General features: G+C 33.1%; 1 protein-coding gene and 1 long non-coding RNA gene across 2 annotated transcripts in view; one reads left to right on the forward strand and one right to left on the reverse strand.

Annotated features, from left to right (window-relative positions):
• Positions 1–7,216, forward strand: part of LOC111088885 — a 26,564-nt gene that overhangs the window by 4,044 nt on the left and 15,304 nt on the right. The window contains exon 2 of the long non-coding RNA XR_002613267.1: positions 4,888–4,903. This is a non-coding gene — a long non-coding RNA (uncharacterized LOC111088885). The remainder of the gene's footprint in view (positions 1–4,887; positions 4,904–7,216) is intronic.
• LOC106471476 (RNMT-activating mini protein-like) overlaps positions 1–7,216 on the reverse strand; it is a 10,626-nt gene that overhangs the window by 1,958 nt on the left and 1,452 nt on the right. The gene's annotated exons all lie outside the window — the stretch shown is intronic.

Here is a 7,216-nt window from a genome sequence, read left to right on the forward strand (position 1 = left end):
GTCAATGAGAAGCTGCTTATACAACAGAAGTTATGAAAAACACATTAAAATGATCAATACATTTATATTTTACAGTAAAGGTTGGAAAAAAATCAAACAACAGAAGTGTTTATGACAAACAAACATTTCCTTTTTCAGTGCTTCCTGTCGAGCTACAGCTAGTTTTAATTAAAACAGAAATTTGTCTTTACAAGTCCAGGTCTAGCAATTTCTGACAAACACAGTTAAATAGGTAACTTATTCAGCAAGCGACATTCTTTTGAATATTAACCTGCTGCAAATTTTTCCCATCAAATTTTATGCTTCTCACACAATTCTGTGAGAGGAGCATAGTTTTGTAGTTTTTTTTTTCACAAGCAATGTACAAAAAAATAAAAAAGGGCATTATCCGTCTTGTTCAAAGTTCTAATAATTTAATCAAATTTATATAACGTATCATTTCCATGTACTCTCAGTTTCAAAATTAAGATAAATATTCCTAACTGTATGCAGATGCCTATAATTTTTATAACCTTTCTAGTACCTGTTTATTCTTGCACTGACATCCGAGTCATCTGTTACAGTGGCTTCTAGTATTTACAGCAATCAAGTAACCTCACAATGTGAAATCGTATTAGTTTGGCAGTGTGAAGCAAGAGAGAATGGATAAGGGAGAGAGGAAGGGGAGGCCTTAGTATCAAGTAGGTCAGGACCAAGGTGGTCAGAGAGGTGCTAACAAAAGGGCCCAAGAAGGATAGTAGTGTGGAAATTAGAGGCCTAGGAGAAAGAAATGAATAAGGGAGGAGGTATAGAGAAAAAGGTAAGGCCAGGTCTTGTTGAAAAAAACACCAACAGCCAAAGCTGAAGCATGAGGAATAGAGAACCATTAGAGAGGAAGTCCAAAGTTGAGAAGGGGTGGCAAATTATCCAAAAGGAAGTTATGGAAGTGCAGAGACTACTTCATTGACAGAATAAGGACTGGCCCATAAACAAGATGAAAGCTCCCAGCAAATGATGTGAATGGGCACAGAAGTGTATAGTTAACACCCCAAAACAAAAAGACCTTGGAGCCACCAGGTGGACCAAGGAAAGACTGTGGAAAAGACTTGATAAAACAAGACCAAGTGAACCACAAGTAGGAGACAAATAATGAGAAGGTCAAGAACCTGTTCCCATGAAAAATGTCCCCCAATCAGAGAGAGAAGTATCTAGGAAGGGGTCAATCTAGTTTGAAAGGTGGTAAGGGAATCCATGGACAGCCACTGTGACCAATATTAGAGGAGAAGCTCACAAAGAGGACAAAGAACCCCAAGAAAGAAAATTCAAGGTCTACAAGGTTCACAACAGGAAGTACAAGATGGAATGCTCCAAATGAAAGAGAAGCCAGAAATCTCAATTGGGAAAGAACCTTTCATGCAAGGAGAGAAGAAAAAGAGAAAATAAATGCCATAGTTCACAGACAAAAAAGACATGCTGAAATTGGTTGGGACTAGAGAAGAAGGAAGCACCCAACATTTAGTGGGTGTGAGAAAGGACTGAGAACACAATACATGTCCCACCCGCACCAACCAAGCAGCTACTGTAAAAGAGAAACATTGGAGAATGGGTTAACAGTTATGATGCCAGCCATGGGTTATGAATACGACAAACAGAGGCCTTTATGATATCAATTAACAGAAGAGGGGCCAATGCTGAGTTGAAGGTGAAAGAAAGGAATAGGAAGAAACAAAAGAAGGATGGACAGGACAAAGAAAACAAAGAGGATAGGATGAGGGAGACAAGTAGGAAGGTGTCCAACACATTCACCATGCCAACTACAGATCAGGTGAAAAAGATCATAGATGAGGTCAGAGGAAGGCGAAAGTAAAATGAAAAAAGTGAAAAAAAGAGACAGTCTGAGAAATGAAAAACAACTGTTGGCAGAAATTGTGACCAAGAGCAGAAGAGAAAGCCACCCATAGAATCATAAGTGTATGACAGTCAATGGCAATAAGTGACGAATGAGGCTTCTGGTAGAAAAAAAAGACAGGAAAAAGAGGATGGCCTAGAATCAGAAATAGAAAGGTGAGAAAGAGACACATCTCGATGAGGAATAGGAGTAATTCAACCCAACAAGTCTCTACAGCAGTGGAATAAAATATGGAAAGATAAAGCAGAAGAATGGAACAGGCCAAACACAGAAGGGAACAAACATCCACAGAAGCACAAAGAAGTGCTTCTCGTAAAAGGTGGAAGTAGAAGAGGGAATACAGAAGGAGAGAAAAAAAACAAACAAACAAAAAAGTTGTCAAAATAAGGAACTAGAAAGTGAAATAGAAGGTAAGGGGCTCAATTCCCAAGCTGATCAGAAAGATACCAATGACAGGAAATTGGGAAAAGAAAGGGAAGGATGGCAACAAATATAGCCAGAAGTAGTCATGATTATGGGGGAGGGATTGAGGGGGAGATGTGGCACCTAGGTGTGACAAAGGAGGTATGAGATGATGGAAACAATATAAATCCCAAAAACAAACAATATGGAAAAGCAAGATAAACTGAATAATCACACAACATAAAATGAGAAAAGAAAATATAATAAAGAACACAAGCAAAGGAAAGAAAAGGAACATACCTGAGAAAGAAATCCAGAAACAAATGGTAGAGTACTACCAAAAACAAAACAGGTGAAGGTTGTAGTCCAAAAGATCATTCTGACTGAAGGAGAGGAGGAAATCCATTAAGCATGTGGTAAACCACATCACATCAAAGAATGACTACCATGACCCTGACACTTAACAGGCCTACAAAAGCTACAACTGAAAAAAGGCCTAAGTGTGAACAACGTCCCACATTCAGGGCTAATTATAAATAACTATTATTTGAGAAGTCATGATAAAAATTTAGTTTTTGTCACAAAAGTTAAAAGAAAACAAAAATCAGAGTTTCATTAACAATGTAAATGTCAGTAAGTTGAACACAGACCAGAAATTTAAACTCATCTGGTCAATAAAGTGTTGAGAAGAAGAATGAAGATTCACGAGTGCAAATGTGTAGGGGGAGTTAATGCGCATGGAGGTGTGTTGCCCTCCTATTGGAGGAGGGCTTTTGTCACATGATGATGTTATCATGGAGTGGTACATGAAATCACATGAAATTAGTTGGGAGTTTTCACAAGGCTACTGGCAGAACGTAAAACTCCAGATTGAAAGTAAAGAAAACTGTATAACAATATGTCGATCATATTATATTTGCTATGTCCAGTACTGAAGACCAGTACCATGGTTCATCAGGCCTGCTGGTATATGGCAGATACAGTAGTGGTTGAAACACTATATTATAACACTGCATGAACATCATTTGTTTTGGTGTGTACTAGATTAAAATGGTGAAATGTACTTTTTATCAGTTCTATAAGAGTCTTTTGAATTTCAGAATTACAGGACATATTAATAACAAAATATTATTTAACATCAATCATTCATTATCACTTGCATTAACTTTTCTCATCATTCAGAAGAACTGGCAAACCAACAAGCTAGTCTTATTGTTGCTGAAGGAGGTCAAGAATCAACAGTATAAGACTACATCAATAAATATTAAGTTTCATGCTTCCAATCTTTATGATGTACTATTTAAATAGAAAATTATCTGAACTTTAACAAGTTTGACTGGTTTAAGATCTACAAGTAAAAAAACAGATTGAAAGTTTTTTACTTTTTCACAACTTACATATTTTAAACTAAGGACATGGAAAATTTTAGACCCTAATCTCTGAACTGTCTAATCTGTTAATATATTTCCTGTAGCAAAAAGACCAAACTACATGCAGCGTTCCAAATAAGACCTAGCTCACCAGTTTATGCAATATTTGATAAAACTTGCACTCTTTTAAGTTCAGAATTTATATATATATACACTGTATACATAGAGCCTAGAACTTTATTTTTCCCAATAGCTCAACACTCAGCTGAAGATATTGAGATTTTATCAACAATCACAATAAACCATCTCTTCTTTTACAACATCAAGGGTCTTGTCACAAAAGTCCTTTCTAAGTAATGATAACAACCTAAGAGCATAATTTTATACTATATAATATTTCATACATTTTGTGTACTTATCTAGTTACAAAGACTATTTTATATTCTTTTCAACAACAAATATATTTTCTTTCTCTTTTCAGTATTTCAGTCATCATTAAATTTAGGAATATCACTAGCATAAATAATAAAAAACAAATATTTCAAACTTAGAAGAGCTTCCCCACACAGATTCTCTCAATCTGTTGTTCACAGGCTCCCTTCAGGTGGTCTGTGGAAAGGAAGCAACAGCACAGTATATAGGTCCCATTGTGATCAGCCAAGATAAAAGAAAAAATATTCCGATGGCCCATGAACAAAAAAGTTTGACAACCACTGTATTATAATAGTTCTCATTATTTTCTACATGAAACCAAATTTCTAGCCACTTCTAAACTTTTCCACCCATTTCATAAACATTCAGCTTACAGTAGTAATTATCATTACATAGTTTATAAAATATTCTCTGAAAATAAAAACAAAATATTAATTCAGATCAGGATTCTTTCTAAAACCTTGTAATGTGCTTTATACAACCTTAAAAGGGCAAAAGACTTGTAAACTGAAAAGACTCCCCAAGAATTCCGGAAACATATCTTGGTAAGGAACCAAGGCCCGATATCTTCTGGTTTTACACCAATTAATGTACCCAAAAAAATTTTAAGGTAAGTTTCAAGTTTTATTGGTAATTAATTATCCTTGTCCTCATTAACATTACTTATATTCTGCACTTGATAACTTTATTTATACTTTTAATGTTTATGCAAATATACTCTGTACAAAATAAATAAAAGATAATAAATTGAAATTTTTTTATTTTCAAAACAGGTTGATTGTCTTATGGAATGAGCTGCCAATTGACAATAGTGGAGGTTGTCACTTTACAACAGCTTAAGATGGGAATCAATGATTTCTTGAAAAAATAAAGAGTAGCTTTAAACTTTTACTTTCCTCAAGGGTTAGTTTGGAAAAAACAGCCTCAAAGAGAATTTTTTTAAATAATGGTTAAAGTTCTTTCATAAGTTTCTTCAAAGTTTTGATTGATAGGTTTTGTCATTATCAGTAGCTATACTAAATGTTTCAATATTTTAAAAATACACTAACAAAATTTGAAGTCAAGAAAAACTGTCCCCACTTTTAACTCTTTTAGCATGGGCTCAGTCCTAGGACTGACCTCGTAACCATTTTGTCCTTGTTATAGTTTTCATGCAATATATTTTAAATTAGTAAGCGTATGTTAACGAAATTTGGCAGATTATCAGTAAACATTACAATGCTTTCATTTGCAACATATCAAAATTTTTATCAAGTCTTAAGGTTTGTAAAGCAATATTTTTCTCATGTCTTTTTTCCTTTTTACATGTTACCTGTCCAACATGCAAAGTAATTTTTTATTTTAAAATTAAAAATACTTTTATGCATCAGAAAATTTACAAATTTCACATGTAAAACCTTTATAATGTCCAGATAGTTATCAAATGTTTCTCAAGAAAAAACTATATATTTTATCTATTATTTTCAGTAACGAATTTCTGTAAGGGTTCGGTAGATTTGACTGATCTCGTAACCACCATAAAAATTAGGAAATAAATATAAATTGTGTCTCTTTCATTCCAGAATGACAACAAATTATAACACGAAAACATAAATATTTAGACTAAATAGCTTAAATCTCAAATTTTGAATGCAAATCAACAAACGTGATGACATGGCCTTTTACCCATGACCCGTCTGGAAAGGATTAAAGCATTTTTTTATATATATAATTTATTGACAGTCTAAAATCATTATTACAAAATTTGTATTCTATATTCTTTTTTCTTTGCAGTTCATTCCTGCACAAGCCTTTAAAGTTATATCTGATGTTTCACTGTAAGCTAAAAATTTTCATAATCCCTCTTACCCTTGAAAAAGAAGAAAAAAAATTTCTTGACTTATTTATACTATTTCCATATTTAAGCATTCACTATTCTATTAGAAATTTAATATTTTGAAGCTAGTCACATCTTACAATAAAATGTTATTCCCCCTTTTAATCCATTTGGGAATAGGCTTTTGGTGGAATTGCAAAACATTGAAAGGAATAACATTTATTCCACTTGGCCTGAAATAACTAATAACGGCATGACCACTGGGGTATTTCCAAAGTTCCATAGCAGAGGATGTAAGCAAAGATAAACTAAACTTTAAGAAATAAATTTACAATTATAAATAGATAACTTTTTAAAATATGGACATATTCATTAAATTGTGTTAACAGTTCTTTTCCAAAACAAACATGCATTTATATTTGTAGTAAATAGGTATGAGTAAAGATTCTATATATGTAAAACTATAAAAAATGATAAAAACATCAAAGTGTCAGTATTATTTTCAAATTTTTATTTTACAAAACATATTTGAAGTAATATGTAATGGCAGCTGGTAACCATTTTAACAGGTGAGCCATATGCTAAACACGGCTACGTTTCCAACCAACTGAAATAATTGTTTGCCACTTCTTGAAACTTCTCATCCATGCAGAACCCATTTTTCACATTCTCGTTAGACAATCTATGGCTTGTGTAACCAAGTGCTCCTGTTGGCATGACAATGTGTTGTACTGACATGCTCAATGCGGCTAAATGAATGCAGTTATTTTTTCCTTATGCAGATGTACTGAGTTTTTATTAAAACTTCAGTAACAATTAATGTTTTATTATACTCTCTAAGTTATTACAATTAAAGCATAATTAATTATAAATAATATAAACTTAGTATTAGGAACATAGACAAGAAAAATACTACAGGAGGCAATGCCTTACTTGACAAGCCATTACTTATAACAGGCTTGGCTTTGAGTGACTTTAAATTTTCCTAAGGGGTATCCCAGTCAAAATACATCATTTCTTTCTTCTTTTACTTTTAATAAATCCTTTTTTTCCTTGTGATTTTACAAACGCAAAGACATGTATATTTTTAAAAGTTTCATATATATATTTCTCATTTTGTTTTCCATACAAGGTTAAAGCTGCTGATATTCTTAAAATTAAAGAATCATGGTGTTTGATGGCACACAAAACCTGAGAGGTCTAAAACTTAAAACCAGAACCCAAACTCTGGGCTATGTGCAATCTAAACAATATTATAATTGCAAAATTAGATAACGAAGTTCCATACAATTGTTTTTAAATCTAATA

This window comes from Limulus polyphemus, unplaced genomic scaffold, assembly GCF_000517525.1.
Source record: "Limulus polyphemus unplaced genomic scaffold, Limulus_polyphemus-2.1.2 Scaffold4645, whole genome shotgun sequence".
NCBI lineage: Eukaryota > Metazoa > Arthropoda > Merostomata > Xiphosura > Limulidae > Limulus > Limulus polyphemus.